Source organism: Urocitellus parryii, chromosome X (assembly GCF_045843805.1).
Source record: "Urocitellus parryii isolate mUroPar1 chromosome X, mUroPar1.hap1, whole genome shotgun sequence".
Classification (NCBI taxonomy): domain Eukaryota; kingdom Metazoa; phylum Chordata; class Mammalia; order Rodentia; family Sciuridae; genus Urocitellus; species Urocitellus parryii.
Genome location: NC_135547.1, coordinates 90,340,338 through 90,365,981, shown reverse-complemented (window position 1 = coordinate 90,365,981; position 25,644 = coordinate 90,340,338). Strand labels below are relative to the sequence as shown.

Below are 25,644 nucleotides of genomic sequence, written 5' to 3'. Positions count from 1 at the left end.
GAATGATAGTGCCAGGTAGTGCATGACCACCCCACCAAGGGCCTGAGAAAAGCAGGGCAGGATGGGGTTAGTGTGCACCAGGAACATGGCTGGAGCCTTGGGGTATGACCCCTAACCATTGGTGCCACAGACACTTAGAGCAGCAGTGCCTTCTGGACCTCTTCTGCACTCCTAGGCCTCATCCCACTCAGGATTATTCCAGTGGCCTTTTTGGTCTAGTCTGCTGGTTACTTCCAGCCCTCATCTTGCTTACTACCTCTGCCAGGCCTTTCTTTTTCCATGAGTTCACCGGCCTTACTCCTTGCCCATTTTTCCATGCTGCCCTCTAAGGCAAATGCAGCTACTGCCTCTACACAATCCTACATTATCTCCCTGGTCCCCTTTAAATGGGCCCTGGCCCTACAAACCCCTTACTATCTGCAGGTTCCCCATCCTCTGTAGCCTCTAAATTCTACCTCATCTAACTTTAAGGTCCTATCCCTTAAGGCACTTCCAAATGCTATGGCACTCAGCCCTCCTCTGTGCCTGGGAATCCATTCAAGTTCACCACTGGGGGGCAACTGGACCAATGCAGTCTGGGCCCCTGTAGGTGGCTCACCTGCTCACCAAGTAACATTCAGGGCCCCTTCCTACAATAGTTCCTCCAGCCTCTAGTTGGGATAGGGTAGGCTGATGCCAGATTTAAAATATGAAGGAGAGGGGTTAGAAAGTGAGGCTTAGAAAATAAAGAATCTGCACCCTGGGTAATTTGTACTGCTAAAGTTTTAATAAACTTGAAATGAGAAGGAGGGAAAGAAAGAGTTGTAGGGCAGCTTCAGATTATGGTGCATGTGTCAGCTTCCTAAGAGAAATATAGGGTCAGATTCAGGGAGGGACTGAGATGGAGAGAAGGTAAAAGAGACAACAGAGTTGAGAGATGAGAAGTAGAAACAAAGAGAGATACAGAGGTGGAGGCAGAAAGAGACATGCAAGAGATAAATGAAAAAAGAGGGAGAGAGCAGGGCATGCCTTTAACCCCAGCAGCTTGGGAGACTGAGGTAGGAGGATCATGAGTTCAAAACCAGCCTCCGCAACTTAGCAAGGCCCTAAGCAACTCAGTGAGACCCTGTCTCTAAATAAAATACAAAATAGGGCTGGGGGGGCCTGGGGTCATGGCTCAGTGGTAGTGTGCGTATCTAGCATGTGTGAGACACTGGGTTCGATTTTCAGCACCACATAAATAAATAAATAAAATAAAGGTCCATTAACAACTAAAAAATATTTTTTAAAAAAACATAGGGCGGGCTGGGGATGTGGCTCAAGCGGTAGCGCGCTTGCCTGGCATGCGTGCGGCCCGGGTTCGATCCTCAGCACCACATACCAACAAAGATGTTGTATCCGCCGAGAACTAGAAAATAAATATTAAAATTTCTCTCTCTCTCTCCTCTCTCACTCTCTTTTAAAAAAAAAAAAACCTAAAAACCTTTCCTCCTTGACTGTAAGCACATTTAAAAAAAAAAAAAAAACATAGGGCTGGGGGTGTGGCTCAGTGGTTGAATGTCCCTAAGTTCAATATCTGGCACAAGAAAAAAAGGAGAAAGAATAAAGACAGAGGAATAGAGGAGTAACAGGAATCTCTGTAAGGGTCAGAAATGCAGCAGGGAGGAGACAGTATATGCAGCGCTAAATGCAGGAGAGCAAGCAAGGTGTGAGTGGTTCCCATGGTGGCAGCATGGAGGTACCTACTGAACTGAGAGTCTGGACCCACAGTGAATGGTCAGGCCAGCCTGCCTCAGGCCTCTGGCCCTTTACCTTCTAACTGGGGTCCTTAAGGAAACACACAAGTGCTTCACCTGCATCCTCTTTCTCAAATACGCCCCTACTGTGCTGGGAATGGAACCCATAGGCCCTCTCAGACTAATTGCTGGGCTCTACTACTAGGCTACACCCCCAGCCCTTCATCTCTGATTTATTCCTATTTATTAACATCTACATCCACCAAGGATTTCAGTGGCCCTCCTTCAGGTTTTTCCAGTCTCTTCCACACTTCCTCCCTGCCTCACTCCCATCTTTGTCTCCATCTATCTTGATTTGTCACTCAGCTCTTCTACCCCATTCCTCTGCTTTGATCTCCCTGGCTGATGGTTCTCACACTCCCTATAGCCCCTGGAATTGCCATCCACATATGTGCATGGGGAAAAGGGAAAATACTGGGTGGGCAAGGTGTTCTAAAGAGATGGGCTTAATCAAGGAAGAGGAAGAGGGTCTAAACCCTGGCAGTAGGGTAGGGGTCACCCTATCCACTTGATCAAGAAGAGATCCTGAGTCATGTACAACTAATTAGAATAAATTAAAAATAAAATAAAAAGGAAGTGATCCTGAGAGGCTAGGGAGAAAGACAGACATGGGAAATTAAAGACAGGTAATAGACACACAGGAAGAATCAGAAGAATAGGGAGAAAGATACCAACAGAAAAAAAGCTGGGTGCAATGATGAACACCATGGTATGTGCCTGTAATCCTAGATACTGGGAAGGTAAGGGAGAAGGATCTCTTGAACCCAGGAGTTCAAGGCCAGCCTGGGCAACATAGGGGCACCAGAGGTTACAGAGAAATCAAAGGAGAGACAGATGCAGAATGATACCCGGAGACATAAGAAGTGGTACAACAAGCAAAAAAGGAAAAAGATTAATAGAAAGAAGATGGAGATAGTTGAGACAAAAGTTGAAAACAAAAATGAAAACAGATGAGCAGAGAAAGTGTGACAAGATGGAGATGGTAAGAAAGAGTGCCATGGGTTCAATCTCCAATAATAAAAAAAAAAAAAATGGGCTGAGGTCGTGGCTCAGTGGTAGAGCATTTGCCTAGCACATGTGAGGCATTGGGTTGATCCTCAGCACCACATAAAAATAAGTGAATAAATAAATGTATTGCTTTTATCTACCACCAAAAAAAAAAAAAGCTTAAGAAAAAGAACATGTACCAATGTTAACCAAAGACAGAACAGAATGCTTATATTATAAACAGCTTTATTCATAATCACCCCAAACTGGAAACCAATCAAAAGCACATCCACCCCCAAGAGTGGATGATAAAGTGTGGCATATTCACATTGTTGGGGGAGGGTCTTGATGGATTGCTCAGGTTTCTGTGTAGTCCTGGCATGAGCCAAGGGCATGTTTGAACAGTAAATTAAAGAATATATAACTCCAGAAAGATTGAGACAGTTCAGGGTAACCTAGAAATGCTACCCTCACCTCCAACTAAGATATTGCTGACATTCCAGGATAATGAGGAATCTGATGGAGAGGAGCTCAGGCAAGTATGTCAATAGCTTCTGAACATCTTCAAGTCTCCTAATTTTAGGTTCTTCTCCCATGCTGCCATCAGGCACCCACAGGAAACATCCAGCCCTGTACAAATTGGGGCATGAAATATCGACGCACAATGTTAGTTGCTCTGGTTGCTGGTTTGGGGTATAATAAGTAATAAATGGTCTGTTTTTCTGATTCATGGGTTTTGTGTTTGTTTGTTTGTTTTGTTTTTGTACTGGAGATTGAACCCAGAGCCACTTTATCACTGAACCACATCACCAGGCGTTTTTATTTTTTGAGACAGGGCCAACTTAAGTTGCTTCGGGCCTTACTAAGCTGCTGAGGCTGGCCTCGAACTTGTGATCCTCCTTCCTCAGCTTCCTGAATTGTTGGAATGACAGGTGCACACAACCATATCCAGTGGTCTTGTGATTTTATGTATGTGTGTGCATGCACACATGTGCCTAAATGTATCATGGATTAGGGATATATAGTTCAGTGGTAGAGTGCTTGTCTAGCATGTGTGAGGACCTGGGTTCAATCCTGAGCAATGCAAAAATAATTAGTTTAGAAAAAAAAACCTGGGCTGGGGATGTGGCTCAAGCAGTAGCTCGCTCGCCTGGCATTCATGTGGCCCGGGTTCAATCCTCAGCACCACATACAAACAAAGATGTTGTGTCCGCCGAAAACTAAAAAATAAATATTAAAAAATTCTCTCTCTCTCTCTCTCTCTCTCTCTCTCTCTCTCTCTCTCTCTCTCTCTCTCTCTCCTCTCCCTCCCTCCCTCCCTCCCTCTTTAAAAAACTGAAAAGAAAAAAAAACCTGGCAGGTTAACTTGTCAGCTTCCAATTAGGGTAGAATCTCAGATCTTTCTGAGATCTTTCTGTTTTGACTTACAATGAAAATAAACTTGCAACCCCTATCCGGGTCCCCTTTTGCACCAACAAGAGTTGAGTTTCTATTCTTCACACTTGAATAAATCCTACTCTTTTCACTCTTGAAAAAAAAAGAAAATGAACAAACTCTAATTTCTTGTGCATAAGATGGATGAATCTCATCAACAGTGTTGGGCAAAAGAAACTGCAAGATACAAAAGAATACATAACATTATTATTCTTTTTAAAAAACATTTTATAGTAGATGGACACAATACTTCCACTTTATGTGGTGGTGAGGATCAAACCCAATGCCTCACATGTGCTAGGCAAGCCTTCTACCAACTGAGCCACAACCCTAGCCCAATATTATTATTATTATACAAATTTTAAAAAGTGGGCTTGGGCTGGGGGTATAACTCAATAGTAAAGAGCTTGTGGCTCTGCGGTAGTGTGCTCACCCAGCACGTGTGAGGCCCTGGGTTTGATCCTCAGCTCCACATAAAAATAAATAAATAAATAAATAAATAAATAAATAAATAAATAAAATAAAAGTACTGTGTCCAACTACAACTAAAAAATAAATATTTTTTTAAAAAGGAGCTTGTGTAGCAAGGCTTGGGCCTGGGTTAGATCCCCAGCACTGTAGATAAGTAAATAAAATAAAAACCAGGCTAAATTAAGCCATGAATGTTACAAATCAAGAAGTGGGTTACACTTGGTTACATTGGAAGTTGGTGGGGGAATGATGAAAGAGGCACAAGAAGCCAGACACCAATGCATTACACACCTGTAATACTGGCTACCAAGGGGAGGGAGCTAAGGCAGGAGAATGGCAAGTTCAAGGTCATCCTGAAAACTTAGGAAAACCCCATCTTAAAAAAATAAAGTGTTGGGGGTGTGGCTCAATGGTAAAGTGGTCTTGTGTTCAATTCCAGGAAAGAAAGGGAGGGAGAGAAGAAAGAACTAAAAGAAAAAAGTATAGGAGAGTCAGTTGGCTTGTTACGTGTGTGTTCATTTTGTGTTCATAGATTGTACATATTATGTATATTAAACCTCACTGAAAAGTTAAATGTAAACTAGAAATATATATAACAACATGGATAATTATCAAATCTGCCAACTTGAAAGAGAAGGAAAGTTTAAGACTGTTATATAGTACAATGATTTCTTTACATTAAAAAAAAAAAATGGAGCACAGTGGTGCACACCTGTAATCCCACTGGTTCAGGAGGTTGAGGCAGGAGGATCTTGGGTTCAAAGCCAGCCTCAGCAAAAGGAAGGTGCTAAAGCAACTCAGTGAGACCCTGTCTCTAAATGAAATACAAAATAGGGCTGGCTCGGTGGTCTAGTGCCCTGGGTTTAATCCCCAGTACCCCATAAATAAATAAGCTAAAAATAATACGAACAATATATACAGTTTATAGATCCCTAATTACATAGAAAAAGAATAAAAACATGGAAAGGAATGATCAACAAACCCCAAGATTACACTTACCTCAGAAAAGAGAGGGAGGAGGATGGAATTGGATAAGGGAGGTAGATTTCAGCTAGGAGTCTATTTTGTTTCTTAAATACTTTGTTTCTTAAAGATACTTTGTTTCTTAAAAATACTTTGTTTCTTAAATAACAATAACAACTACAAAAAACTTGAGGCAAGTGAAAAATGTTAAGATGTAATGGGAAGAGGGTCCACAGGTGTTCCTTATTATTCTCTACTACAAATTTACCACTGGTATTAAATTGAATTTATAGATTAATTAGGAGACACATTGATCCAAAATTGATTCTTCATGCCTGGAACATAATATGTCTCCCCATTGATCTAGGTCAGCTTTTCTTCTATAAAAATTTTTAGAGCCCATACTTGTTTATTTATTTATTTTTTTGCTCAGTTTCACAATAAGTTGATGGATATGGTTACCATGAATAACAGTATCCTTTTAAATTACATTTTCTAAATTTAGATTCTCCAAAGGAAGGCATTCATATTTGTATTTTGTATTCAGTCTCATTTTTGGTCACCTCACTTTTCTTGTAACCTATATGCATCCTATACACTTCAAATCATATGTAGATTAATTGGAAAATCTAATATACTGGAAATGCTGTGTAAATGATTGTTATGTTATATTGTATAAGGAATAATAGGGAATAATAGCAAGAAAAGATGTACATATGTTTGATATAGACACAGATTTTTTTTTTTTTGGTACCAGGATTGAACTCAGGGGTACTCAACCACTGAGCCACACCCCCAGCCCTATTTTATATTTTTACTAGAGACAGGATCTCGCTGAGTTGCTTAGCACCGTGCTTTTTGCTGAGGCGGGCTTTGAACTTGTGATGCTCCTGCCTTAGCCGCCTGAGCCACTGGGATTACAGGCATGTGCCACTGGGATTACAGGCATGTGCCACTGGGATTACAGGCATATGCCACTGGGATTACAGGCATGTGCCACAGGACTCGGCTTAGACACAGATTTTTCCCAATATTTTCAATCCATGTTTGATTGAATCCACAGAATAGGAACCTACAGATTTGGAAGGCAGACTGAACACGGGTTCCAATTTCTCCTCTTTGCTCATTAACACTTGTCATCTCAGTATTTTGATACTAGCCATCCTAACAGGTGTGAGATGATACCTTATTGTGTTTTTTTGAGTTACATTTCCTTGGCAATTATGGATATTGATCACCTTTTCATATACCTGTTGAGCATTTGTATGTCCTCTTTGGAGAGATATCTACTTAAGTTTCTGTTCTTTTTTTTTTTTTTTTTTGTACTGGGGATTGAATCCAGGGATGTTCAACCACTGAGCCACATCCCCAGCCCTTTTATATATATTTTTTTAGAGACAGGGTTTTGCTAAGTTGCTTAGGGCCTTACTAAGTTGTTGAAGCTGGCTTTGAACTTGTGATCCCTGCCTCAGCCTCTTGAACCATTTGCTCTTCATTTTTTTTTTATGGTGCTGGGTATGGAACCCAGAGCCTCACACATTGTAGGCAAGCACTCCAACACTGAGCTACATTTCCATCCCTGTCCATTTTTTATTCAGATCATTAATTTTTTTGGATGGGGATCCATTTTGTTTTGTTAATTGCTATTGAGTTGCAGTTACTTATGTAATTTGGTGGGGTTTTATATTTGGAGATAGGTTCTCACCATGTTGTCAAGGGTGGTCTCAAATCATCTTCTGCCTCAGTCTCCCAAGTAGCTGGGAATATAGGTGTAAACCACCAGACCTGGTTGTATTTGGGATTTTTTTTAATATTTATTTTTTAGTTGTAGTTGGACACAATATCTTTATTTTATTTATTTATTTTTATGTGGTGCTGAGAATTGAACCCTGGGCCTCACACATGCTAGGCGAGCACTCTACCGCTAAACCACAATCCCTGCCCTATAGTTTGGATTTTAACCACTTATCAAACAAATGGTTTTCAAAATTTTTCTCCCAATTTGTAAGTTGCTGTTGATTTCTTTTGCTGTATAGAAGAAGCTTTTTGGTTTAATTTTGTCCCACTTGCTGCTGCTGCTGCTTCTTCTTCTTCTTCTTCTTCTTCTTCTTCTTCTTATTATTATTATTATTATTATTATATGTTTTTTGGTACTAGGGATTGAACTCCATGGCACTTGGCCACTAAGCCACATCCCCAGCCCTATTTTGTATTTTATTTAGAGACAGGGTCTCAACTGAGTTGCTTAGTGCCTCGCTGTTGCTGAGGCTGGCTTTGAACTTGTGATTCTCCTGTCTCAGCATCCCAAGCTGCTGGGATTAAAGGCATGTGCCACTGCACTCAACCCACTTGTAAATTATTGCTTTTGGTGTCATATCCAAGAAACCATTGCCAAGACCACTGTTGAGAAGTTTTCCCCCTATGTTTTCTTCTAAGAGTTTTATAGTTTTAGGTCTTAAATTTAAGTCTTTTATCCATTTTGAGTTGCTATTGGTTTGTGTAAAATGGAGGTCCAATTTTATCCTTTTGCATGAAAATACCCAATTTTCCCAGCACCATTTGTTGAAGACCATCTTTTTCTTATTATCTTATTCTTGGTGCCCTCATTGGTCATTTGACTGTATGATTTAGTCTGTTTTGTGCTGCTGTAACAAAATACCACAAACTGGGTAATTTATCTGATGAAGGCCTTCTTGTTGCATCATATCATGGTGGGAAGACAGTAAAAATGGTGCCTTTCTGGTAGTGGAGATTGAACCCAGAGGCACTTTCACCACTGAGCTCATTCCAAGTCCTGCTATTGTTTTTCTATTTTTAGACAGAGACAGACCCTCAGAGTTGCTTAGGGCCTCACTAAGTTGCTGAGGTTGGCCTCAAAATTGCTATCCTCCTGCCTCAGCCTCCCCAGCTGCTGCTTTGAACTCATGATCCTCCTGCCTCAGCCTCCCAAGCCTCTGGGATTACAGGTGTGCACCAACATGCCCAGGTATACAAAATAATCTTTGAGTTTATGTGTGGCCTTCTGGACACACTGGGGTAGCACCACTCTGATGACCTTTCTGGGCCCAGTAGTATATTTGGGTTGGGAATCTTCATTTTTTGTTTATTATCCACAGGCTTGGGTTGGAGTCTTGAACCTTCTACTTTCCAAGGCACACATTGCACACTGATGACTTCAGTTTTGGGGTCTCAGGGTAACACCACTGTCAACAACTTCACTAGGCCTAGTGGGAACTCTCAGCATTAGCTCTGACCCCACAACCTTGTTGTCAAGATTGCTATGGCTAGGGCTGGGGTTGTGGCTCAGTGATAGAGCATTTGCCTAGCACATGTGAGGCACTGGGTTCGATCCTCAGCACCACATTAAAAATAAATAAAATAAAAGTATTGTGTCCATCTACAACTAAAAAATATTTTTTTAAGAAAAGATTGCTTTGGCTATTCTGTGTCTTTTGTGGCTTCACATGAATTCTAGGACTGTTTTCTCTACTTCTATAAAAATAACATTGGGGGGCGCCAGTGGTGCAGCTTAGTGGTAAAGCACTTGTCAGTATGTGAGGTTCTGGGTTTGATTCCCAGCTCAGGATTTTGATGGCTATAGCATCGAAGCATTGAAGCTACCGATCCCTTTGAATGGTATGGACATTTTAACATTAAAGTTTATGTCTTTCAGGCTGGGATTGTGGCTCAGCGGTAGAGCGCTTGCCTAGCATGTGTGAGATGCTGAGTTCGATCCTCAGCACCACATAAAAATAAATAAAATAAAGGTATTGTGTCCAATTAAAACTAAAAAAAAATTTAAAAAAGGATTGTCTTTCAATCCATAAACTATTTATTTGTCTTCTTTCTTTCTTCCTTTTTTTTTTTTGTGGTACTGAGATTGAATAGAGGGACACTTTACTCCTGAGCTATATCCCCAGCCCTTTTTAATTTTATTTTGAGATAGAATCTCAATAAGTTGCCCAGGCTGGCCTTGAACTTGTGATTCCCCCACCCTCAGGCTCCTGAGTTGCTAGGATTATAGGTGTGAGCCATCGTGCCTGGCTCTTTAATTTCTTTCACTATTGTTTTCTCCCCCACATTTTTTAATTGGTGCATTATAGTTATAGATAATATTGGGTCATTAATGTTTTGTAGATTTTGGCATACAGATTTTTCATTTCCTTGGTTCAGTTTATTCCTAAGTATTTTATCCTTTCTGATGCTATTATAGATAGCAGTAATTTCTTAATTTTGTTTTAAATTTCTTAAATTTGTTCTTAAGGCATAGAAATGCAAGTGATTTTTTAATGTTGATTTTGTAGGACTTTTTTTTTTGGTACCGGGTATTGACTTCAGGGACACTGGACCACTGAGCCACATCCCCAGCCCTATTTTGTATTTTATTTAGAGACAGGGTCTCACTGAGTTCCTAAGCACCTCGCCATTGCTGAGGCTGGTTTTGAACTTGCACTCCTCCTGCCTCAGCCTCCCAAGCTGCTGGAATTACAGGTGTGTGCCACAACGCCCAGCTCATAGGACTTTAAAAAAAAATACTTCTTAGTTGTAAATGGATCTTTTATTTTGTTTATATGTGGTGCTGAGGATTGAACCCAGGGCCTCACACATGCCAGGCAAATGCTTTATTACTGAGCCACAACTCCAGCCCTCATAGGACTTTTTAAATGGACTTTTGTTTTTTGTGATATGGGAAATTGAACCCAGGGTCTCATACATCCTAGTCAAGTGTTCTACACTGAGCTACAGCCTCAGCCCTATTTTGTAGGATCTTAAAGTGTTCCCTGCATTTTCATGTTCATTGCATCATTATTTATAATAATCTATATATGGGGGGGGGAGAAACTGATGGCCATCAAAAGATGCATGAATAAAGAAAATGTGGACACATACAACGATTCCAACCTTTCCATACCATTCAACCTTTAAAAGGAATGAAATCCGGCACTGTGATGGGTCACTTTCGGACATTTGCAAGGCCTTGGATTCTGTCACCAACACTGCAGAAAAAAAAGGAAGAAAAAGAAGGAAACCTTACAATTTGTGACAACATGGGTGATCCCTAACACTGCAAAAATAAAATAAAATAAATAAAGGCAAGAGGGTTTATTTTGTCTTGTGATTTTTTTTTTTTTTAGTTTCATTTTTTTTTCAGTACTGAGGATTGATCCCAGGGGTCTTCTATTACTGAGCTACACTCCATGTTCTTTTTATTTTTAATTTTGAGACAGGGTCTTGCTAAGCTTCCCAAACTGGCCTCAAACTTGCAATCCTCCTGCCTCAGCCTCCTGAGTTGCTGGGATTACAGATGTGTACCACTACACCTGGGTTGTCTCATGGTTTTGGAGAGCTCAATTCATGGTCACTTGGTCCTGTTGTTTTGGACCTATGGCAAAACAGTGCATCATAGTGGGAACACAGGGAAGAGGAAACTGATCATTGGTGACCAGGAAACAGAGACAGGAAGGTGCTGGGGTCCCAGTGTCCACTTCAAGGGCATGCCCCAATGACTTAACTCTCACTAGGCCCCCAGCCAGAGGGTCATAGTTTTGTCTCTAATGAGTACCCTGAATAGACAGGATAAATTAGGAGTATAAGCCCAATGTCTAAGTAAGTAGCAACAATTATCCTAGTGTGGCATAGTCTGGGTTAACAGTATATGTCTTGGGGCTGGGATGTAGCTTGATGTAGACCACCTGCCTAGTATGTGTGAGGCCCTGGGTTCCATCTCCAGCACCACCAACAACAACACCCCCCCCCCAAAAAAAAAACATATGTATCATTTATTACATCATGAAAAAGCTAATCTGTATCCCTCATGGAGGGCAGATGTCTTAAGTGGAAATAAACAATAGCAGCAAAACAGGCTGGAAGGTCTCTGAAGATAACAAAGCACCACAACATTGCAGCGTATTCCTACTAGGTAAGGTATTGTTGATGGGGTTGCAAAGACCTAAAAGAAGCAGTTTTTGAGGCCAAGGTCCAGTTTTCAGAAGATCAAGGTTTGGTAGCAATAAGTTTTTGAGGGAAATGGAAGTGCCAGAAAGGATTTATGGGAAAAAAGTTACTAAGGAATTTATTTTATTTCTATATTAAATTTAAAAACAAATTTGGTTGTAGATGGACACAATACTTTTATTTCATTTATGTATTTTTATATGGTACTGATGATCAAACCCAGTGCCTCACACATGCTAGGCAAGCACTCCACCACTAAGCCAAACCCCAGCCCCTCTATATTAAGTTTTGAGATAAAGCCTCACTATGTTGCCCAGGCTGGCCTAGAACTGCTGGTCTCAAGTGGTCCTTCTGCCCCAGCCTCTGGAGTAGCTGGTACTACAGGCACAGATCATTATGCCCAACATCTGAGGTATTTAAAAGAACAGCTATTATATTTTTGTCACTTTCAGGTGTGTGTGTATGTGTGTGTGTGTGTGTGTGTGTGTGTGTGTGAGTGAGAGAGAGAGAGAGAGAGAGAGAGAGAGAGAGAGATTCACTAATCAAATTCAGAGCTGCCATAGTATGCAGTCATGGTAAGAGAAAACACTCAAGAAAGTTTTTCCCCCTCAAGTGACACATAGTAATAGGGTGCCTGCAACTCAGGAGCCTGAGGCAGGAGGATCGCTAGATCCAGGCCAGCCTCAGCAACTTAGTGAGAGATCTGTCTCAAAGAAAATTAAAATAAATAATAAATAAAATAAAATAAAATAAAAAATTAGGGCTGGGGATATAGCTCAGTTGGTGGAGTGCTTGCCTTGCATGCATAAGGCCCTGGGTTGGATCCCCAGCACCACAAAAGAAAAAAAATTTAAAAAGGCTGAGGATGTAGCTCAGTGGTAGAGTGCCCCTGAGTTCAATCCCCAGTACCCCCCCCCCAAAAAAAAAAGTAATACGGTGAAAACCGAGATAGTTCAGTTGGTTACTAGGGGGTTCAGTTGGTTACTAGAGGGTGTCAGGGTATACTAATTCATAATGGATTAAAAAGGGCTGAAGAACCAGAACATCAATCTTTTTCTGTTGTTTTGGGCAGAATCTGCCCATCTCTGCAGTTATCAGCTTCTGGAGAATTTCTAAGTATCCTCAGTTTAAGATTTGTTCATAGTCTTTTCTATTTTGATTCAAGAGCAGATTCTTTTCTCTTTGATTATGCAGGGTGTGTTTATGTGGGGTATTTTAGAAATGCAACTTGAAACCTGGGAGGATTTTGGAAACATCATATGAATCTCCAGGTAAGTGTTAAGTGGAATTGGGTTGTAATGCTGTAGAAGCTAGAATTCAAAGGGAAATTCCAAAACCCATGGTGGTGGTGGTGGGGGGTCAGTTTTACAGAGTAGCAAGGGGAGGTCTCTGGAAGGGTTAAATCTTATTGTCATCCAGGCTAAGAGCAACATTCTTTGTCTCTGGAAGTTGGCAGCTAGCTTGCTTTTTCTTTCTTCTTTTCTTTTTCTTTTATTTTCTTTCCCTTTCTTTCCAAGGGATTGAAGCCAGGGGCACTCATCAACTGAGACACATCCCCAGCCCTTTTTTTTTCTTTTTGTATTTCATTTAGAGACAGAGTCTCACTGAATTGCTTAGGCCCTTGCTAAATTGCTGAGGCTGGCTTTAAACTCCAGATCCTCCTGGATCCTCCTGCCCACTGGGATTACAAGCGTACACCACTGCACCTGGCTGGAAATTTGCAGGTTTCTGAGAAGTTTATTTTATTTTATTTATTTTTTTTATTGGTTGACTGATGCTAAGGATTAAACCCAGGAGTGCTCTACCACTGAGCTCCATCGCTAGCCCTTTAAAAAAAAAAAATATATATATATATATATATATATATTTTTTTTTTAATTTTAGTTGTAAATGGACACAGTATCTTTATTTATTTTTATGTGGTGCTGAGGATAGAACCCAGTGCCTCATGCATGCAAGGCAAGTGCTTTACCACTGAGCTATAACCCTAATTCCCCCTTTCTACTTTTTTTGAGACAGGGTGGTACTACGTTGCTTAGGCTCGCCTGGAACTTGTGATCCTCCTTCCTCAGCCTACCAAATGGCTGAGATTACAAGAGTGAACCACCATGCCCAGCAATTTTTAGTTTTACTTCATCATTATTTTTTTTTTTAAATTGTTTGGGCTGGGCATAGAGCTCAGTTAGTAGAGTTCTTGCCTTGCATGTACAAGACCCTGGGTTCAATCTCCAGCACCACAAAAAATTGTTTATTTAAAAATATTGTAAAATATACATACCACAAAAGTTACTATTGAAAACATTCTGAGGACACAGAATAAAAAACAAACTTAGTTTCTCCTATACTCTCACGGAAGACTTGTGAACAAATATATGTGAGATTTTCCATACACACCAAACACGCAAGCAATTCGGCCAAGAGTCCAGGTGGGTGTTCTCTAAATTCAATTCCATTCTCACACTATCTCCCTGGAGATAGGATCAGGATCTTGCTGGTTGTGAGCTCAGCTCCCCAAGACTGCTTCCCACTTCCTATGCCAAAATCACAAGGTCTGGGTTGTTTTACCTGAGCTTCCTGTTTTTGTTTTTGTTTGGAGCGGGGAGAGTGGAACCCAGGACCTTGTACATGCCTGGCAAGCATTTTACCATTGACCTAGGGCTACTGGCCCTATAAATCAGGGTTCCTAGGACCTCCTCCTTTGGTTCAATTAATAGGCTAGAGCAACTCACAGAACTCAAAGAAATACTTTACTTAGGCTTACCCTTTTATTATAAAAAAATATTACAAAGGACACTGATTAAGAACAGATGAAGAGGATTGGAGTGTGGCTCAGTGGTAGAGCACTTGCCTAGCCCCTGTGAGGCCCTGGGTTCAATCCTCAGTACCACATAAAAATAAATAAATAAAATAAAGGTATTATGTTCATACAACTAAAAAAGAATTTTCAAAAAAGAACAGGTGAGGGCTGAGGTTGTAGCTCAGTGGCAGAACACTTGCCTCGCATGTGTGAGGCACTGGGTTTGATTCTCAGCACCACATATAAATAAAAACAAAATAAAGGTCCATCAGCAACTTTTTCTTTTAAAAGAACAACAGGGACTGGGGCTATAGCTCAGTGGTAGAGCGCTTGCCTCACACATGTGAGGCACTGGGTTCGATCCTCAGCACTGCATAAAAATAAATAAAGATATTGTGTCCATCTACAACTAAAAAATAAAAAAGAACAACAACAATAAAAAGAACATGGGGCCCACCATAGAGCATCTCAGTTTCCATGCCCTCTCCAAACCTCCTCTGTTTGCTATCCAGAGATTTCCGCATCCAGTTATTTTAGGTTTTTATGGAGGTTTCATTATAAGACATTGATTTATTAAATTGTTAGCCACTGGTGACTAAGTTAACCTTCATCCCCCACCCCCTTCCTGGAGGTTGGGGGTAGGGCTAAAACTCCCAATCCTCTAATCCTGCCTTGGTGTTTCCTGTCACCAGCCCCCATTCTGAAGCTACTTAGGGGTGGCAGGCCAGCAGTCCAGTCATTAACATATAAAAAGATACCTATCATTTTGAATATTCCAGGGATTTTAGGAGTTGTATGTCAAGCAATGGGACAAAGACCAAATACAAATTTTGGAAAAAAATCACAATTTTTAAGTATAGCGGTTCAGCAGCATTAAGAACATTTATATTGTTAGGCAATCTACACCACCATCCATCTCCAGAACTCTTTGTTAATTTGTTTGTTGTGGTGCTGGGGGCGGAACCCAGGGCCTGGTGCATGTTATGCAGGAGCTTTGCCACTGAGCTGCACCCACTGAGCTGCACCCACAGCTTCTCAGAACTCTTTTATTTTGCAAAACAAAATCCTCCATACCCATTAAACAACTCCCCATTCCTTCCTCCCCCAACCCCAGGAAGCACCACTCTACTTTGTCTCTGTGAATTTAACTACACTGAAGACCTCATTTTAAGTGGAATCACCCAGGATTTGTGTTTCTGTCACTGTCTTATTTTCATTTAGCTTAATGTCTTCAAGGCTTGCCGTGTTGTAGCATATGTGAGATTTTCCTTCCTTTTAAGGCCAAGTAATATCCCATTGTGTGAATATAACACATTTTGCTTATTTGCTCATACTTCACTGGACAAAGATTCCTCTACCTTTTGGCTTTTGTGAATCGTGATGCTATAAAAGGGGCATACAAATATCTCTTTATGGAGGCTGGGGATGTAGCTCAGTGGTAGAGGGCTTGCTTACTGTGCACTAGGTCCTGCCTGGGTTCTATCCCTGGCCATTAAATAAGTAAATAGTATGTATTTATATATTTATATTTATATAACTTCTATAAATATATATGTACATATATAATTTCTCTGCTTTTGATTATTTGGGGTATTTACTGTTGGAACTCAGAAAAATACCCCCCAAACTGGTGCTTGAACTGCTGGGGCCTTTAGAACCCAACTTCCTATCCTGGTCCCTCTGACCTTTCCAGGTTTTTACTGGGAAATTCTGTTCCCAGGGAACAAACTGGCTTCCTGAAAATTTCCCTTGTCTGTTTAAAGTCTGGACCCCCAAGGAAGAAAACAATTAGCTCTGGTCCCTTGCCTGAGTTTTCATTCACTGAACTCATTTCACAGGAAAAGAGACTAAAATCTGTCAATACACCAGTATAGTCTTTTGTCACACGCCATTGTCCTTGATTTGGATCCTATAAAGAATCATTTTGATCTTATAGAGAATCATTTACAAACCATTGTCCCTTCTGTGGGCCAAACAGACTTTGTCCCTGGCCATTGTAGGTTCTGAAAACCCATTGAAGTACCCTAAAAATCATTTACAGTTCCCCTGACATTCCCTATTCCTCCCTCCCCTATAGAAAAAGAGCTATATAGGTCTGAATAATTTTGACTCATCATGTAATCACTCTTGTGATTTTCCCCACACTGTGATTTTTCTCTTTTTGCACATTAATAAATCTGCATGTCCTTTTCTCCTATTTGATTTTTGTCTGTTTATTTCAGTGAACCTTCAAAGACCAGAGAGGACATTTCCTATCACTGATAGACCCAACCTGATTTTCTCTCAAAATTGGGAGCCATCTCGCCACAAAGCCATGAAAAGCTAATTTTGGCTTTACTATAAATCACTGCAAATTCTGAACCTGTTATCTGTAACCCCCCTTTGTGTAACTTTCTGGGCTATAAAGCTGGGCTGCAGGAAAGAGGCTGCTGCTGTCTTGTTCCCGCTGTTTTTCGAGGGAGAGGAAGCCTGGCCGGTCGAAATAAAAAGCTTGCTTTAATTCGATTTTATTGGAGTCAGTGGTCTTTTCTTGCGTCCTGGTCTAACATCACCTTGACAACACTCAGCAGTGGAACTGATGGATCATATTAGTTTTTTTTTTTTTTTTAATAGGCACTACCTATCACACAATTCAAATAGGGATAGCTGAAGGAGCCTCTGGCAGGTCTGTTAAGCAGTGGAAAGCTTCCTAACACAGGTAAGCAATCACAGTGCTCTCTTTGTTCAGGTAATTCTGATGGGGGAGGGGGTGGTCAGAGCATTGGTGCAATGTGGAATGATGTGTGAAGGGAATCCAACAATAATTCATATGCTATGCCTTGGATACAGGGTATAATGAAAAACTAAGCAATAAATCTCAAATGATGACCATGTGATTTAGTCCATTGTCCTAATACTTATTTAAACTTAAAACAAACAGGTTTCTGAAATGCTGGAAACAAATATTTTTGCAGACAGTTCTTCTAGCAATGTTTGTGGTATTGTACTATGATTATGCTTCTTTATTTTATTTTTTGGTTCTGGGGATTGAATTCAGGGGCACTTAACCACTAAGCCAAATCCTTAGGCTTTTTATTTTTTATTTAGAGACAGGGTCTCACTAAGTTGCTTAAAGCCTCACCAAATTTTTGAGGCTGTGTTTAACTTGTGAACATCCTGCCTCAGCCTCTGAGCTGCTGAGCTTACAGGCCTGAGCCATCACACCCAGCTTGCTTGTTTTAAACACAAAAAGATCATAATCAGGCTGGGTGGGTTAGTGGCACATGCCTGTAATCCTAGTGGCTCTGGAGGCTGAGGCAGGAAGATCATGAATTCAAAGCCAGCCTCAGCAAAAGTGAGGTGCTAAGCAACTCAGTGACACACTGTATATAAATAAAATACAAAATAGGGCTGGGTATATGGCTCAGTGATTTCAATCCTTGGTACCCAAAAATAAATTAATTAATTTAATTAAGTTTAAAAGTTCATGCTCTGGGGGCTGAGGATATAGTTCAGTTGGTTGAGTGCTTGCCTCACATGCACAAAGTCCTGGGTTCAATACCCAGCACCGCACACACACACACACACACAAAAAGTCTATACATGTATGAAGACACGAATTGGTGTGAACATACTTTATATACAACTAGAGATATGAAAATTTGTGCTCTATATGTGTAATAAGAAATGTAATACATTCTGCTGTCATTTATTTAAAAAGTCAATTAAAAAAATTTAAAAAAGGTTCATAATCTGGCTGGGCTCAGCGGAGGAGCACTCGCCTGGCATGTGCAAGGCCCTGGGTTTGATCCTCAACACCACATAAAAATAAATAAATATAGGTATTATGCCCAACTATAACTAAAAAAAGAGATAAAGTTTTTAAAAAGTTCATAATCTTTAAGATATAGTTATGAAGCTGGTTTTGCCTCTCAGTGGTAAAGTGCTTAGCACTTGCCTAATATATGAAAGACCCTGGGTTCCATCTTCAGCACCAAAAAACAAAGAAGGGGAAAAAAAAGTGGGGGAGGGGGAACGATACTCATCTGGGAAGATAACAATTTATTTTGTAGTAAAAATATCCAGGACTAGTAAGTTTGCCCAGTAAAAGGCTTGCAAAGCAGCCTCCACCTCATCCCAGATCATGTGTCCCTCCTGAAACTTTGCCCTTCAGGGGCTGAGGAAGAGGCAGATGTAGCAGATGCTAGCAGTCCCCACCCTGAGGATCCCTCACATCCAGGCTCTCCCTGGAAGAAGAAGCTGAGGAGTAAGGATGAGAAAGAAGAGAAGAAAAAGGTGTTTGAGGAAGTAAACAAGCACCTCCAAGATCTCTCATCCTCTCTGAGCCCCAAGCAGCACCAGGGCCAAGGCCACCAGAGCCAAGATGATGAGGTGGTCATAGTGGAGGGGCCTGTGCTTCCAGAGAGCCCCTGGCTCTTCCCATTCAAAATCTGGTCGGGGGTGGGGGGACTGGGGTTGTGGCTCAGTGGTAGAGTGCTTGCCTCACACCTGTGAGGCACTGTGTTCGATCCTCAGCACCACATAAAGATAGATAAACAAAATAAAAAAATTTTTTTTTAAAGTTTATTTTTTTAGAGAGAGAGAGAGAGAGAGAATTTTTTATTTAATATTTATTTTTTTAGTTCTTGGCGGACACAACATCTTTGTTGGTATGTGGTGCTGAGGATCGAACCCGGGCCGCATGCATGCCAGGCGAGCATGCTACTGCTTGAGCCACATCCCCAGCCCAATAGAAAATATTTTTTAAAAAATCCAGTGCCTGGCTGACCTGATCAGATTTGCATATCAGAGTGACTGTGGTACTAGCAAGTTCTTCAGAGGCCACAGAGACATCCCAACAGCTCTGTCTCAGGGTGCAGAGGAAAGAGAAACACCAGATGCTGGAGATCCCCTTGTCTCAAGATTCTCCTCTCAAGACCCTCATGTTACACTACGAGGAGGCCATGGACTCTCTGGACACAAGCTATCTTTCTTCTTTGATGGGACAAAGCTTTCAGGCAAGGAGCTGCCAGCTGATTTGGGCATGGAATCTGGGGACCTCATTGAGGTCTGGGGTTGAAACCCTGTTTGGATGCCTAGCCAAGACTTGGGGACAACATTTCCTGCTTTTTTTTTTTTTTTTTTTTTTTTTGCCCTATCAGGGTTAGCAGAAGCTGAGATAAAACTTATTTTTAAGTTGAGGCAAAACCAGAGAGTGACGTTTGACTCCATCTTCTGTTGACCCTGGTCTCAAGCTATTAGCTGCTTGGTTAGTTGTGTAGAGGTTGTTGCTGCCCTGGGTGTCCTGTGGCTCAATGATAGGTCCTGCTGAATTTTGCAGCCCCCCAGGACATGGAGAAGGTGTCTCCCATTCCCACCCTCTCACTTTCATCGCCTCTTACTCAAAATGTCCTGTGAACTCTTGCTCATATTCAAAAGTGAGTTGAAATAAATGAGGGTTGGCTTATAGGTTTCCAGGCCTGGGACATGAGGCCTTACATCACATCAAGGACCAACAGTGGCCTTATCCTCATTTGGGTGCTGGGAATGCCGTTTGCTGGAGGCACATTCTCTGGAATGGCTCTGTGGTGGGAAGGGAACTAAATGAGCAAGTGCATCTGGGCTGCAGCTTAAGCCTTGGCACCCAAGGGGAACACTCTCAAAGAATGAAGGTACTAGAGTCTCATCCATGGCATCACCTCTCCCCAGGACCCTTTAGAGCCACCTTTCTGGTACATACTTCCTGGTGCACACATTCAAGGCATAACTGAACACAGCCATTTTGTTTGGCATGTTGGGATTACATTACGGTCCCATGCAAGATTCTCTGGTTTTGTGGTGTTTTTGCCTTTCTTCACACCATCCTGTCCCATTGGCACCCTGTTTGTTTATTGTATATCTTTGAATATCAGTGTGTCCTTATAAGATACAGTGTTTTAGGAGTGAATATGCTTTTACTTTATGTGTGAGATTGTTGTGCAATAGATTTCACTCAATATATGTGAAGCTGTAGCCCTCTGCTCATTCTAGATCTGTCGTTGCTCTAAACTGCCACATGGTACCCCATAGTGGCATAGACTGCATTTTACTCACACGTTGCCATAAGTGGTGGACACCTGGGTGTCCCCAACTCCTCGGCACCACATTCCAGGCCACAATAAACATCCTTTTCAGTGTCCCTTCTGTGCTTGTGTGAACAGTTCTCTAGCATACATATCCAGGATGGGATTGCAGGTCACACAGGTTAATTTCTCTGGCTTTCCAGATTTTTCTTTAGAATCGAGAGTGACTCTCCCACTTGAGGCTTCCTTCCTCTTCATCCTTACGAGCACTTGGTACTGCCCAACTTTCTGATTTTTGCGTCTGTCCAAGGGGCATTTGTGTTTAATGTATTCCCATTTGATCACAAATAATTTGGGGGATTTTGTCGTATGCCTGTCAGCCTTGCTGGTTGCTCTATGAATTGCTCCTTTTCCCACAGGGCTTCCATTTTGTGTGTTGTGTTTGTTTGTTTTGAGGAGTCCCTTATATATTTCTGGGCAATTGTAAATATCTCGGAATGGCATTTATTGAATCTAGGGGATCCTTCACCAAACAGACATTCTTAATTTTAAGGTAGATAAATTATTATGTTATGAAGTTTGCTGCTTTTTGATTTATTTAAAATACTTAAGGGGCTGGGGTTATGGCTCAGAGGTAGAGCACTTGCCTACCATGTGTGAGGCTCTGGCTTCGATCCTCAGCAGCACATAAAAATAAAAATAAAGGTATTGTGTTGACCTATAACGAAAAAAATAAATATTAAGAAATAAAATAAGGGCTGGGGATGTGGCTCAAGCGCGCTCGCCTGGCATGCGTGCGGCCCGGGTTCGATCCTCAGCACCACATACCAACAAAGATGTTGTGTCCACCGAGAACTAAAAAATAAAAAAAAAATTTAAAAAAAGAAATAAAATAAAATACTTAAGGGGCTGGAGTAGTAGCTCAGTTGGTAAAGTGCTTGTCTTGTAGGCACAAGGCCCTGGGTTCAATCCCCAGTACCACAAAAATAAATAAATAAATAAATAAAATTAGTTAAGATATTTTCATTTTCTTATGTTAGCTCATTTCTTTTCCTTTCACATTGAGGCTGCTGACTTCAGCTTGGTTCAGCTAGGACACTCTGGTATACTGGCTGGCCACTGTTCTGAGTGGTCAAGTGCTGGTTCTTACTGGTTAATGCCAGGCTCTACTAGTTGGTAATGATTGAACATCACCTTTAAACTATTTGATATGTACCTTTGTATGTGAGACCAAGTTTTATTTTTTATCATATAATGAGCCATTTTTCTCAGCTTTGTCTACTAAAAAAGCCATTACTAGGACTTAGGATATAGCTCAGTTGGTAGAATGCTTGCCTTGTATGCACAAGGCTCTGGGTTTGATCCCCAGAAAAAAAAAAGCTATTAACCTTTCACTGATATGTGGTGTATTTTTTTTCAAAAGTATGTCAGCTCCTTAAAAATGTTTTAGTTGGAATGTGGCTTTCCTTTGAATTTTATAACATGTAAATAATCCATGATATGTTATAGCTCTCCATTTTTTTGCAGAAATTTTGTATCCATTAATGTTTTAACATATTAAAATTATGTATTTCTGGGCTGGGGTTGTGGCTCAATGGTAGGTAGAGTGCTTGCCTAGCATGTGTCTAGCACTGGGTTCAATTCTCAGCATCACATATAAATAAATTTCAAAAAATCCATTGACAACTAAAAAATATATATTTTTGAAAAATCCAAATTCTAACTTTACTCCATTGTACAATTGTTTACATTATTTATCATAATAACTTTTAGTAGAGATTATTTTTTTTCAGTGCTGGGAATTGAACCAGAGATTTGTACATCCCAAGCAAAAGCTCTGCCCCAGTAGAGAATTTATTAACATAATTGCAAATGTAGTTAGTGATACATATAAATATAAACATACACATAGGTAACAAATCTAAAAGTTATGACTACACTTTCAAAACATGAGCCCAGTGGGATGGCCCACATCTGTAATTCCAGTGACTCTGGAGGCTGAAGTGGGAGGATTACAAAATTGCTAGCCCTGGGCACATTAGTGAGGCTTTGTCTCAAAAGAAAAAAATAAAAAGGACTAGTAGAGTACCCTGGGTTCCATCCCCAGTACCACAAACAACAAGAAAATACTTAATGTTAAAGAGTCTAGTTTCATGCGAAAAGATCTTCTTTGACCTTAGAATTAAGGACTTCCTTTTTATTTCATCATGCTTCTAATAAAGGATATCTTTTTTCTTTTCTTTTCTTTCTTTCTTTTCTTTTTTTTTTTTTTTTGGTACCAAGGATTGCACTCAGGGACACTCAAAAAAAGGGGATGAGGATATGGTTTAGTGGTTAAGTGCCCCTGGGTTCAATCTCCTGTACAAAAGAAAGAAAGAAAGGTGGTTATGTTCCCTCTGAAAGGAAATGGGAGAAATTTTGGTTGCAGGAAAATAAAATTTAACTAAACATATACAAAAGGGTTCCCATATTTCTCTTATTGATTTCTGAAAGTACAAAGCTTTTATAATCTGTTTTTTTTTAACATCTTGTCATTTCAGACATAAGCATATGTCATTTTCCATCTTGGTATGTCTGTGAACTTACTGTATGAGATCTTTTCGTTAAACAGAAGTCATAATTTTTTGTTTGTTTTTAGATGCATAATAGGAACAAAAAACAGAAATCATGAATTTTTTGCAATATTGGCAATTGAATAGAGAGTCCTCCTGTATGCTAGGTAAGTAAGCACTCTATCAATGTTCCCAGCCCAGAAATCATAAATTTTGATGCATTGTCACCCACATTCTTTTTTTTTTTTTTTTGGTACCAGGAATTGAACTCAGGGGCACTCAACCACTGAGCCACATCCCCATCCCTATTTTGTATTTTATTTAGAGACAGGGCCTCACTGCTTAGCACCTCACCATTGCTGAGGCTGGCTTTGAACTCATGATCCTCCTGCCTCAGCCTCCTGAACCACTGGGATTACAGGCATGTGCCACCATACCTGGCTTGTCACGGACATTCTTTTTGTGATTGCTGCTTTTAAAGTTTTGTTTGAGCCAGGCATGGTGACACATGCCTGTAATCCCAGAAGCCCCAGAGGCTAAGGCAGGAGAATTCTAAGTTCAAAGCCAGTCTTAGCAATTTACTGAGACCCTATCTCAAAATAAATAAATACATAAATAAATAAATAAAAATAAAAAATAAATAAAACATTGTGGGGATGTGTCTCAGTGGTTAACTACCAAGAAACAAAAAGTTTTGTCCGAGAACTCCTTCCCCATTCTTAGATTACATAGTATATTTTAGTCTACTGATTTGTATTTTTGTCCTTTTACATGAAGGGTATTTTTTTGGGAGAGGGAGGGTACCTGAGATTGAACTCAGGGATGGTTAACCACTGAGCCACATCCCGTGTCCCTGTTTTTGTATTTTATTTGGACACAGGGTCTCACTGAGTTGCTTTGCCCCTTGCTTTGCTGAAGCTGGCTTTGAACTCTTGATCTTATCTCAGTCTCCTGAGCCACTGGGACTATAGGCATGTGCCACCATGCCTGGCTTACATTAAGGTCTTTAACTGACCTGGAGTTGTTTGTATATTATGTGAGGTAGGAATCGGCTTATTTCCCTCTACTTTTCCTAACATCTACCTTTTTTTAAAAAATATTGTTTTTTTAGTTGTAGATGGTCACAATATCTTTATTTATTTATTTTTATGTGGTACCGAGTTTCGGAGCAAGGCAAATGATCTACCACTGAGCTATAACCCAAGTCCCAACATCTGCCTTTTTGATCCTGAAACATAAAGTAAAAAATCTACCTTTTTTCAGAATTGAGTTAGCTATTCACATACCTTCATTCTTTTATGTACATGTATTTTTTGTTCTTCACTTTAAGCAAACTACACTTTAATAAGTGACATTTCAAAGATTTGTGTATAAAATATTAATATAGTTGTATAAAATATTAATATATGTACTCTTCCTATAATGTCATAAAATATACACATCTACAGGAAATAAGAATTTAGTATAGATTTCTTATATCTGATTAATCATTACAGATAGTAAACAACAATCCATGTGTATGTTCATTCATTCAAAAATATTTATCTCCTAGTATGATTTGGGAATACAGCAATAATTACAACAGGTAAAAATCTCTTCCCTTCCTAGCCATCCCTGTAAGAATTGTCACTGATGGGCTGGTGCTGGGGCTCAGCAATAGAGTATTTGCCTGGTATGAGTGAGGCACTGGGTTTGATTCTCAGCACCACATATAAATAAATAAAGGTCTATCAACAACTAAAAAAAATTAAAAAAAAAAGAATTGTCACTGAGGAAAATGATCTCTTTTAATTATTAGTGATATTTCCATTATAGCTTCCTGAGAAAAGTATTGTCATGAATATATACACAGAACATTTCATTAGTCATAACAAGAAGTTGGAGACTTTATCCCTAAATATCCAGATAATAAACATTTAAAAATATTTTTTTGGTTGTTGATGGACCTTTATTTATTTAATAATTTATATGTAGTGCTGAGAGTCAAACCCAGTGCTTTGCACATGCTAGGCAAGCGCTCTGCCACTGAGCTATTGCCCCAGACCCCTAGTAAACATTTTCTTAAGCTTTATAGGCCCTCTCCTTTTTTTAATGGGTACAATATCTTTATTTTGTTTATTTTTATGTGGTGCTGAGGATCGAACCCAGGGTCTCACAAGTGTGAGGGAGCACTCTACCACTGAGCCATAACCCCAGCCCCTAGGCCCTCTCTTTTCTGTTTACACTACTCAACTTTGCTTTGTAGGATGAAAATAGCTATACACTGTCTTTGGATGGATGAACATGACTGTTTTCCAATATAACTTTATGTATTTATTTATTTTTCCCTTTTTATTTTTTAATTTCAAATTAATTAATTAATTTTAATTAGATATATATGAAAGTAGAATGCATTTTGATTCATCATAAACAATTGCAGCACAACTTTTCATTTCTCTAGTTGTACATGATGTAGCGTTGCACTATATATGTAGTCATACATGTACCTAGGTTAATGATGTTCATCTCATTCCATCTTTTCTGCCCTCATGTCCCCTCCTGTCCCCTCCCTCCCCTTTGCCCAATCAAAGTTCCTCCATTTTTCCCATGCCCCCCCCCATTATGGATCAGAATCCACTTATCAGAGAGAACATTTGGCCTTTGGTTTCTTGGGATTGGCTTATTTCACT

At 40.2% G+C, this 25,644-nt stretch overlaps 1 pseudogene; it reads left to right on the top strand.

Moving 5' to 3' along the window:
* The first annotated feature begins 11,229 nt into the window (after nt 1-11,229).
* Nucleotides 11,230-19,441, top strand: LOC144250702 (NFATC2-interacting protein-like; annotated as a pseudogene).
* Nucleotides 19,442-25,644: the final 6,203 nt, after the last annotated feature.